This window comes from Tupaia chinensis, unplaced genomic scaffold (genome assembly GCF_000334495.1).
Source record: "Tupaia chinensis unplaced genomic scaffold, TupChi_1.0 Scaffold000494_1, whole genome shotgun sequence".
Classification (NCBI taxonomy): domain Eukaryota; kingdom Metazoa; phylum Chordata; class Mammalia; order Scandentia; family Tupaiidae; genus Tupaia; species Tupaia belangeri.
Genome location: NW_006160006.1, coordinates 3280446 through 3292601, shown reverse-complemented (window position 1 = coordinate 3292601; position 12156 = coordinate 3280446). Strand labels below are relative to the sequence as shown.

At 40.4% G+C, this 12156-nt stretch overlaps 1 pseudogene; it reads left to right on the top strand.

Moving 5' to 3' along the window:
- Positions 1–10880: 10880 nt before the first annotated feature.
- On the top strand, positions 10881–11357 carry LOC102472448 (NADH dehydrogenase [ubiquinone] 1 alpha subcomplex subunit 12 pseudogene; annotated as a pseudogene).
- The last annotated feature ends 799 nt before the right edge of the window (positions 11358–12156 follow it).

The window sequence follows — 12156 nt, the reverse complement described above, 5'->3', positions numbered from 1 at the left end:
TGGTGCATGTGCGTGCATGCCCAAAATCCCACGAGGAGAATGGAGAAGAGATTGCAGGATGGCCATCTCCCTGGGGGTGATTTCTCACTTTCCCTCTTTCACTGTCTCTCTATGGTAAACAAATGAGCCCTACAGCAAATTTTAAAACATGTGTATATGTATTCGGAAGGATAAGATGTTCTTATACACAAATGTAGGCCCTCAACTATTTGGAAAAATAGCCTCACCTTTAAGAATTCTGCACAGTGGTCACAATATAAACACATAAGGGAAAAAAATAAAAGTTCCAGACTATCACTGAATCAATTAATTATCTTAATAATTAATGTATATCAGTTAATTACTGCATATTGATACATAAAAATATAAATCACAACCCTGCCATACCCTTCTCATTACTATTTTGTATGTCTTTGAATGTATACTTTGAACATCGTAAGAAACATGTAAAGACATATAAAGAAAATTATTTTCATCTGCCCATTGTTTGCCAAGACCATCTTTGTTAAATTTGTGGGTACACTTAGGGGATGCTGATATCGAATGGCAGTTGCTAGCCAAATTAACAAACTCTCACATAAAAGCACGTGTGTGCTCTGACACCCTGACAAGCGGGAGCACCAGCGGCCTGTGGATCGGCTGGGCACAGTGACACAGTAATGACAGGAAGCAGGAAGGCTGCTCTGGGAAGGTTTCCAATGTGGGGAAAGTTAAAGCAAATGAGAGAAGAAATGATTTCGGTCAGTTAGGTACAATGTGTGCAAAATGGAATAAAGATTTCACTGGGAAGGTTTCCAATGTGGGGAAAGTTAAAACAAATGAGAGAAGAAACGATTTCGGTCAGTTGGGTACAATGTGCAAAATGGAATAAAGATTTCAAAAAAACACACACACAAAGAATGAGTTTCTTGGTAACACAAACCAAGTTTGAACAATGTGAGAGAATGCATACAAGGCAAGGCTAGAAACCTGTAATCCAGGGATTTGATTTGATTCAAATTAAAATGATCAGCTGTTATAAACAGAAGGTCGTCATTTAGGAGAGTCTTACATTTAAAACGCCTCTCTCAGAGACTTAGATGATACGGAATTCTCCCTCCCAGAGGAGTGATAAGTAGCTATTCAGACTTTTTAAAAATGTCTAAGGGCAATGAATTCCCTTCCTTCCTGAGAAGGACATCCCTATTTTAGAAAGCTCTTCATTACCAGGAATTCTCTCTCTTGGTAATATCCACTGACCATTTATAGCTGTGGCATGCTATCCCACACAGAACAACCTACATGCCACTTGACTCTAGGACATTACATAGTCTCGCCCTCTCGTCATCTTGGCTGTGCTAAAATTTAAAAATAGCCACACTTTTTCCCCTTTTTCTCACTTTCCATTTATTCCTTAATGTGACAAAATCTGATTACTGATCATTTTCTCCTCAGCAATCTTCCCTTCCCATGCCTGCCCTTGGAATTGTACTTAAAGACATCAGGGCACGCTATAATAATTCTCCAGCCAATGGACAAGACTGAATGATTACATTATCTGTTTCTTAAGTTTATGTATTCATTTATCACGTGAGGGAGAGAGAAAGATGTTTCCTGAACAAGGTCTCACACGGTGACCCTGCCCCAGCCTTCCCTGACAGCCAGGACCATGGGCCCGTGCGTGTGCACCCAACAAGTAGCGGTCAACCCGGGAACCAGGAACCAAGCCCGATGGTCCACATGCCCACAGCACTGCAGAGCTGCGTCCACCACCCCGTGTGGCGGGACCTCTGCTCTTATGTTTATCACCCTTTTCCTCAAAGCTGTCTCGTCTCCTTCACTAACTTCTCTTCGTTCTCTTTGACCTCCCTAGCCACTTCGTACTGTTCCAATTATCTTTTTCCTCTTCTAGAGTCTTAAATAGCGGTATTTCTTAGGAGTCTATGTTTCACTCTCCTTTTTCTCACTTTTCCTCTTCCTAGGCAAATTCACTTGTTCTTATGATTTTAATTACTATTCTTAGGCTGGTAAATTGTAAGTCCTTATTCTCAGAGAGAGCTTTTCTTAAACTCCGTAAATCTGTCATCTCTGCCGGGATGTTCAGAGGCTCTCCCACATGAACAGCTCCGACACCGAACTTTCACTCACTCCAAACCTGTCTCTCAGCAGTACTCACATGGTCACTGTGGTCCCACCATCCAACAGCCACACGGACCAGAAGCCTGGGAGTCACCACTCGGCCCCTGGTCTCACTCTCCCCTACCTCCACCTTCCATCAATCACAAGTCTAGCTCATTTCATCTGCTCAATAGACTTAAACCTACCTCTTCCTTTAATATACCCCCACACGCTAGCTCGGTCCTTTATCTCTCCTGCAAACGCAACTGATCTCCCTCAGCTGAGCCTCCTGGGTAATCCGCCATAGCTGTGCTGAAAGACAAATTGGACCGCATCATTCTAACTGCTTGAAACTCTTCACTTATTTTCTGTCACCCGTACAAAAAAGCCCAAATGCCTTAGCATGCATAAAAGGCTCCACGGGGGCCATCTCCTGGTGTAGTAGTTAAGGTGCTGGACTCTTACATGGCTGACCGCAGTTTGAGTCTTGGGCCTGGCAGCGTGAAAATCACACTGGGCATGTGCGTGCCCGAAGTCCCAGGAGGAAAACGGATAAAAGGTGCACAACTGTGTGGGTCTCCAACTGTCTCCTATTTTGACATACTGTAAGTGAAAGGTTTCAAGTAAAGTAGCTCCACTAAGTATGAGGAGTCCTCAAAAGGTTTGTGAACAATGCATATTATGAAAAAATATGCTGGAATTTCAAACCTTTTATAAAATAAAATTGCATTTTTCCATGAAGTTTTGAAGTCCCCTTGTAAGATTTTGGTTGTTTCCCACAATAAGACATTTCCAAGGGTGTTCTCTAAACACCACCACATGCGTAGTGCTGTTCTTCTTTTTGTCTTTACAGCAGTGAATAACTAGAGACCATGGGCTTGTGAATTCCCTTGGTTGATGAAAATGTGAAGCAGTAGAGTTTACAAGGGTTCAATGAAGATGTGACTGAGTACTACTGATTCCTGAGAAGCTGAATGAACTATTTCAGGAAACAGGAGTATTTTGATGGGAAAATGGGAAGAAAATTGTAATTGCTCACTCTGTGCTAAAGTGTTGTATGATTGAGATTTTTGAATACATTAATCTTGGGGAATACGCTTGGAAGGTAGAATCATAACACTGTTGTGTAGCATTTACAATGTCTTTTGTGAATTTTATAAATAGGAACTCATTTGTGTTGGCTATGTCTCACAGTAGTGCTATGAGATAAGCCGATCTCTGACAGGGAGGTGAGATGAACCACTAACATCATAAGCAAATGAGTGAGGTAACTAGAGTACGTGCTTTCGTGTCTTGGTTACCAGACAGTAAGGTTTTTTCACACTGCATCACATAGGTTTCAAAGTTACAGAAGCACTAGCTCATCATGTGAAAATCTTCACATTTAAAGACAACCTTGACTCGGACAATGTGAAAGATCCAGATGGTCCAAGGCATTCTGTGGATTCCATGTGCATATGTGTGTGTGTGTGGTATGTGTATGTGTGTTAGTTTTACCAAGGATGAAAATGCAACCCAGAGAAGTGGATGATGCTCAGGACCATGCAACTAAGAACCCAAAGCTAGACTCCCTCTATCCAGGATTACTAAGTTTCAGGGGTATTCATTTCTTTGTTTGTTTTAATTGTTGCTGGAGAGTGCATGTGCTCAGAGAGAAAGAAACAAAGCACCCCACACACAGGGTATGGTCACACTGCAACCCCTTCTCCTCCACCTCTCCCTCCTTTCAGGATTTGAGGTACACTAGCACAGTTCCCAAGTATGTTTCTCAAGCCACCAGGTCTGGAACTCAATTGTACAGTCGTCCATGTGGGATCCAATTCATTTCATCAAGGCCATGGGATAGCCTGAGTTTCAGTTTTACATTTATTCTTTCTGCTTGTTAGTTTCCTTTTATTTTTTTTTTTTCTCAAAAAAAAAAAAAAAAAAAAAGCCATGTCCAGGACTCAAACCACAGTGGGCCACATGGGAGTCCAGGAACTTAACTACTATGCCACTGGCTGACCCCTACATTCATTCTTTCTTTTTTTTTTTTTTTTTTCAGAGAGAGAGAGAGACATTTTTGCTATAGGGCACATGCGCTTGCCGAAGAGACAAACAGATAGAAAGTGGAATAACCACTCCCCCGCACCCCAGGAAGAATGGCCATGCTGCAATCTCTTTTCCTCCATTCTCTTCTCAGGATTTTGCATATGCACACACACACCCACACACACACACAGTGTGAGTTTTAAGTCACCAGGTCTGGGACTCAAACCATGGTCGACTAAGTGGGAGTCCAGTGATGTAACCATTACACCATCTACTGGGCTCTTTTTTACACTAAAAATTGTGTGTTTCTAAAGACAATGTAAGCTCCACAGCATGACTTTCAAAGAGACAAAATTGTTCTTTTTTGGACTGTGCACATTGAAATATGAATTAAATCAGGTTTTCTGGCCTTGACAATGAAAAGAGGGCTTTTTCTTATACAGGGACAATATCAATTTTTATAATACATAACTAGAGAATAAAAACAAAAGAAAAAAATAATATACAAAGTATACTAATTTTTGTAATGCGTAATTGTATAATGAAAACAAGAACATATTACAAAGTTTATAACACAGTGCACCAAACAGACCAGTTAAATACCCAATTTTTTACATCCATTATCTCTAAATATACATTCAGTGAGCTAACTTAATGTGTTTTGACTTGTTAATTGTAGTAAGTATATAAAATATATTTTATATATTTATATATTATGTATATAAAAGACAAGGAGAGGGTCCAGATGGTGGCATAGTGACTAAGATACAGAACTGCCATATGGCCAACGGTCATTCAAGTCCTAGTCCTGGTGGCTTGGAAATCACACTGGGCATGTGTGCGTGCAGGGCCAATTTCCCAGGAAGAGAATGGAGAAAGGGGGATTGCCGTGTGGCCATGGCTGCCAGGGAGCGATTTCTCACTCTCCCTCTCACTGTCTACCTCTGTCTCTCTCCAGCCAGTGCACACACCCTGTGGCAAAAATCTTAAAAATAAATAAATAAAACTTCAGAAAAGATAGACAAGGTGAAAAGAAATGAACCAGTTCATAAAACTGTAAAATGAGAAAAATAAAATAAAACATATGTTCTGGAGCACAGACTCTATCAGATCAATAAAAATGTTTATCAAAAAGAAAAAACTTTTGGAAAGAATCACATAGCCTAAAGGGGAGGGGGTTTTCCAAGAAAACAAAATAAATACTTCAACAAATATTTAGTAAAACAGCATTCTTATTTTAAATACTCCAAATGTTTGTCATTTTAAATGCAGGGGGAAAAATATCCTACATCTACTGGGAAAGATGGCTAATTAGTTCCAAAACACTGAAGTTAATTTTTTTTCTTTCCCTTGCAATTAAAAATTGGTTGTGCATATGACTGTGGAGTTGCAGAGACAAAACTTCTACCTCTTCCTTTCCTGGACAGGCACAGCAGTGGTTTCGGGGCTGGCTGAAGATTTCCATCAGGATTGTTCTCAAAGCTTCCAACTCCATTAAAAAGAAAAATGCATTAAAATGTATAGTTCTTGACACTGAAAATGTTTTACAGTTATCGCCCATCCAAATAAATGCCAGGCAGAATTGTTTGAAGGAACTGCAGAGTTACTTCTGGGATAAGGCAGAGTGACAGCCGATATAAATAGTTCCTGTATTTACATATCTCTCCTACACTACTCTAGAAATGAACGAGTGAAAATTCCATGTCGTTTGTTTGCTTTCTCCCCCATGAGAGGTTTTCCACCAGCCCTGTTTAGGTCTTCCACTTAAAGAATGAATTCACATCCCAAGTCAATTAACAGGCTAATCTCCACCAATGTCATTGAAACCACAATTCAGACTTCTGATTAAGAATGATGTCAGCAGGTCAATAACAGTGGCACGGGATCTGAGGCAGTTCCTAAGAGAGTGCATTTTGAAGAGAAGCAAGCTAACTAAATAAATAAAGGCAGAACTTAGAAGGATAAAGGTAGAAGAGATAACAGAATAAGTAAAAGCAGATAAAGATAAAGGTTTATTGGAATGAAAAGGAGAGAGATAGAAGGTAATGGAGTGACCTGCAAAGAGAGCAATATACTAAGTGGAAAAAACTAGAACATATTCTTCCCATTGTTCTTCTCATTCTGTAACAGTGCTAATATATACTAAAATATGCATCTGTTTTCTTGACCAGGCTTACTCCTATCAGCAGTTTGAACGTGTGAACCATGCATGATGGGAATGCCTTACAAAATTAGCACGCAGACGGGAACAAGCCTTGTGCCTTGTGTGGATGAATCCTATAAAGGAAAATGCTTACCTGTGACCTTATTCTGGATACCAGAAACTTGACTATGAATATTACCTTGAGCAACAAGTTCATTCTCTCCCCTTGACAAAAATTTAATGAGGATTTTTAATCAGGGTTTTTTAAAAGCCCATGGAGGATGGGAAGGTATGTAGAGCTGAGCTGAGGATGATACTGTCATATGACCCACAGTGAGAAACCTCGCACAGAGAACGAGGCCTGCCTGCATTCTTGTTTACTATTTGCTAAAGCACCTTGAAGGCTAACGTTCCAAGTGGACTTCTTCCCAGTCACGACTCCTGTCTGCTCGTGCCTACCTAGAAATGCTTCCTTCTTTCTACTCTGCTGCCTCGCTCACTCCAAAAGGAAATATCCAACTGCAGGGTAACCATTACCGGGGCATCAGCGACTACTCTCAGTACTTCTCGCTTATCTGTAATAGAAACTGAGAGCGGTGAGGACTGGGACTGACTCGCCTCGGTCCTCCCCCTCTAATAATGCAGTCCTGCCCCCAGCCCCTGCGTATTCCTCAGCAATCTGATCAGCCATTTGAAGAAGGTTGTATTTCACAAAGTTAGGGGATCCTCTGCCTCTTACGTGAGATATTTGCTACATATTTAAAGAGAGAGAGAGGGAGAGAGAGAGAGAGAAAAGTACCATTGCCAAATCAAAACGCCTCTCACCCTGTCCCAGCCAGAGGTTTTCAACTTAAAAGGATGATCCCTGTAGACTCGGCACCACCTGCTGACAGAGCAAAATCCTCTCCTCATCTACTACACTTTGCTTCTCTTCCCCATGACATTGGAGTGAATGCACAAAAAGAGGGAACTTACCCTTGAAAAGAGTTAATTCCCTTGAATTGATTCCTTTTTTATTTTTTTTTTTAGTTTTCTATAGGGTGCATGCTCTCACCAGGCAGAGAGGGGAAGTGAGACACCACCCCCTCCCCAACAGGATGACCATGCTGTAACCCTTCTCCATTCTCCTCTTGGGACCTTGGGAACATGCACTTGGCGTGTTTCCCAAGCCACTGGTTCAGGGCTTTAACCATGCAGCTAGCCATATGGGACCCAGCCACGTTAACCACCATGCCACCTGCTAGGCCTGGATAGATGTCTTTAAACAAACTGATCCTATGGTTGAGGCTACCTAAAATGTAACAGATTATCTGGAACTCATCGAGCCCAGCTTGTTAGGTAACTGATTTAGATTTCTCATTCACATAGTTAGTTCAGTCAGATTATTCAGTGTAGTTGCTTACATTCTGAACATAGGCCACGCCAACAGCTCTAGTTTAAAAATTCTGACTAGTGACCAGCAGATGTTGCAATTGTTACACTGCTGGACTCCCACATAGTCAGCTGCAGTTCAAGTCTTGGACCCAGAGGTGTGGCTTAAACTCACACCAAGTACATGTGTGTGCATGCCCAAAGTGCTGAGAGAGGAATGGAGAGGAAGGGATTGCAGCATGGTCATTTCCTCCGGGGGGCAATTTCTCACTTTCTGTTTCTCTGTCTCTCGGGCAACCACACACACCCTATAGCAAAAATCTCTCTCAAAAATAATAATAATAAATAAAATTTAAAAATTTAGACCTAGTTGGGTTTTTTTCTCCTGATATTTAATCACTACATTTAGGCAATATATGAGCATATTGATGAATGAACATAGGGTAAATCAGAACCTTGAGTCATTCATATCAGGTCATAAGTCCTCCTCGTTCAAATTCCTTTCCATCTCCATAAAGTTCTGCATGACTTTTTTTTCTTTTAATTAATTTATTATTATTATTATTGTTTCTTTAAAAGATTGTTAGAGGGCATATGCACTCACCAGAGAGAGACAGAGACACAGAGAGAGAGAAAGTGAGAAAGCAGGCCACAGAAAGTAAGTAATAAATAAATAATAAGATTTCATTGTTGGTCCATAAAACTAAAAAATAAAATCCACAAATAATAAATTAATATGTTAAAATATAAAATATGAAGTCTAGTCAGTAAATGGTTGAGATAGGTTGAATGCGTCCCCCAAAACGTACATGATAAAGTTTGGTAGTGACAAGATTAAGAGGGTAAAAACCTAACCCAACTATGGAAGTAAGAGGTAAGACTTTGGGGAGGTGGTTAGGACTAAGTTCATCAGGACAGGGCCCTGAGACTGAACCTGGAGTTCATAAGGAGAGAGAATAAGACATAGAGATGCATGCTCACCCTCACACTCACCATGCAATGCCCAACTCTTGGAACTCTGCAGAGTCCCCACCAGGAAAAGACCCTCATCAGAAGTGGTCCTTTGGAAGGGGCCTCCAACATGATGAGTTAAACAAACCTCTATTAAAAAAAAAAGCCACCCAGACACTAATATTTCTGTCATTAGCATCAAAGCAAACAAAAAGTGGTGAAATGTATACTCTCACTGCCCTCACTGGCCAGAATCTATTCTGAAAGTACATACCTTCTTTCAATGTCCCTCATCTTAGTTAAATCTCATATATTCCTGCTCCTTCAGCTGATATATTTGATTATCTCCAGCAGTTACCAAAATAAAAAGTAAAGAACTCAACTTTCTTGTCCTATATATCAAATTCACCACCACTAGAGGAAAAAAACACCATTAAATAGAGCTCTTTGTATGTGTCGGTGATAGACAACACATTATTCTGATCGTTCCAGAGGGCTGCATAAGACTTTCCAAACTTTTTTTAACTTTAATCAATGCAGAGTTATTATCGACTACAGAACACAGAGAAGACCTCAGTAGCCTAACTTAACGACACATGAAAAAGATGTTATCTGTCATTCAGAGGTCCTTCTGCTCCAAATTCCTTGACATTTCTGGGCAGGTAAAATAATCTTCTCTTTAATCTGAGCAGGCAGAGAAAGTCGATGAAGTTCACTGTAGCAAAAAGCATGGAAGCCTTAAAAGTTGGACAAGTATACGACAGAGAGCTGCTGAGAACGTAACACTGGGAAGAGAACACAATGAGACGAAACAGATACGGAAGTACGAGCAGCCTCTTATCACCTAACCCTCCTCCATGTAGACTTGGAAACATTCATCAAGAAGAGAACACACCTGGCAAAGAGATTATATATGCAATAAGAATGGGGAGATTCCAAATAACGAATCTTTGCCTTTGTCTTTGCACAGAAAATCTGTCAGATCTCCAAAACTGGGTTTCCTTGGCCGTGAGAGGAAGGGAGGAGGAAATGACGCAGCAGTTTCCATGTGGGTGAGATATGGAGAACTGGGTGAGCACGTCTAATCGATATTACATTGGAGCTCCAGAAAGAGAAGAAAGAAAAGAAAGCAGAGAAGATATTTGAAAAGATAATGGTTGAAAAATATCTAGAATGATTAAACACTTCAAGACACAGATTCTATAAAGCAAATAAACTCTTAGCAGACCATTTTTAAAATGTATGTCATGATATAACTACACATAAAAAAAGAACAGAGTAGTTCTTAAAATTACTGGACAGAAAAGAGAAATTGTTTACATAGGAAGAAAAATGTGAACAGTGTCTGACCTCTCAACAGCAATATAATCTGAAAGAGAGCTGAGTTAGTTGCATTTTGAAAATGCTGATAGAAAATAGCTCCTTATTGGGCCAGCTCCCTGGCCTGATGACGGGTAAGGCAGCTGGATCCCTCATGCCCAACTATGCATTTTGTATCCCAGATCCAGAGACTTGAGAAACACATCAGGCATGTGTGTGTGTGTGTGTGTGTGTGTGTGTGTGTGTGTGTGTGTGTGTGTGTCTGTGTTCAAAATCCCAAAAGAAGGGAGAGATGGAGGAGAAGGGATTATTTCACCATGTCCATTCCTCATGGGGGGCGCTTTCTCTCTTCCCCTCCTTCTGCCTCTCTGGTGAGCACATGTGCTCTCTAGTAAAAGATAAGTAAGTGAATACATAAATAAGTCACTATGTGGAATTTGATAAACAATAAAAGTATTTTTCAAAAAGAATGAAATTATACCTTTTCAGACAAAAAAGAAAATCAACAGTTTACAATTTCCACTAGGCTTATTTTCTTTAAGAATTATGTTATTGAGTTTATTTATGATTATTACTTTTCAATTTGACAAGAGAGAGAAAGGAAGTGAGAAAGCAAGCTGCCAGGTTTGGGACTTGAACTGCGGTCAGCCATGTGGGAGTCCAGTACCCCAACCATCATGCCACCTGCCAGCCACTCTACCAGGTTTGTAAATGATATTTTAATGATTTTTTAAAAGAAGGGAAAAAAATAGAAAGATCACAGAAGGAATAAGTAAAATGTGAAAAAGATAAAGTAAAAAAGGCAAACAGTGAAATCTAAATAAAAATGTACTGAGTGAAATACCTATTGATGCTAGAGCATTTAGAAGGTCCTTGTATTTTTGGAGAAAGACGATAAAATTATTAATCAAATATAATACAAAGAGATAAAGGGGGAAAAAATAGTAAGGTTAAAAGTGGAATTAAAACAGAGATGAAGTTACTGCAAGTCCTGAAGCGGGGACTTCAGCAGGTCAGCAGCCACAGCAGCCTCCACGGCTACCTACGAATTTTTTTCAGGACAAACGATGTGAAGGTTGGTACATTAGTGGGAGAAGATAAATATAGAAACAAATACTATGAAGATAACAAGCAATTTTTGGCTGTCACCGATGGGTTATATATACTACTGAAATAAATGACAAAAACACATTCTGGGATGTGGATGGAAATATGGTGCTTCCTGAATGGCATCGTTGGCTTCACTCTATGACTGATGAGCCACCAACCACAAAACCACCTACTGCTTATAAATTCATCTGGGCAAACCATAAATTCAACGTGAGTGGCTCTCCAGAACAATATGTACCTTATTCCACCACTAGGAAGAAGATTCAGGAGTGGGTCCCACCTTCAACACCTTACAAGTAAAGACCATGGAAAAGAGTTTAAACATATAAAATATGGGGATTTTCTTGGAATTGCACTTTATTGCTTACCATTAACTTGATTAAAATTGTTTAATTTTTAAAAAGTGGAATTAAAACAGAAGCAATAAAGGAATCAGTAGATGGTCTCATGGTTACATCACTGGACTCCCACTTGGCCAACCAAGGTTGGTTTCAGTCTCAGACTCAGTGGCTTAAAAATCACACTGGTTGGGGACCAGCAGTTGGAGTATTGGCTATGTCGTTGGACTCCCATGTAGTCGACCTCGGTTTGAGTCCTGAACCCAGTAACTTAAACTCATGCCAGGTGCATGTGCATGTGTGCCCAAGATCCTGAGAGGAGAGTGGAGAAGGGATTTCAGTGTGGCCATCCCCTCTGGGGGGTGATTTCTCACTTTCTATCTCTCTGTCTTTCTAGCAAGCACATGTGCCCTATAAGAAAAACCCCTACTAAAAAAAAAAAAAAACACTAGGTGCATTCTGTGGGTGCCCAAGATTCCCAGGAGGAGAATGGAGGAGAAGGGATTGCAGCATGGCCATCCTCTTTGCATGTTAATTTCTCACTCTCTCCCTCACAGTGTCTGTCTCTCTCACAGTGCCTGACCTCTCCAAAACAAACAAAAAAAAAGAAGTAATCAAGTAAAGAATCAATAAAACATAGAGCCATCATTGTCATCATGGTGGTGCAGTGATAATGGATAGCTCTGCAATACAGGAAGCCATATAGAAGATCAGAATTAGGTTCCCAGGTCAACCATATAGCTGGGCATGCCTGTGATCTCGGCTAGCCTAAAGAGCTGGGAAGGGGCAAGCAAG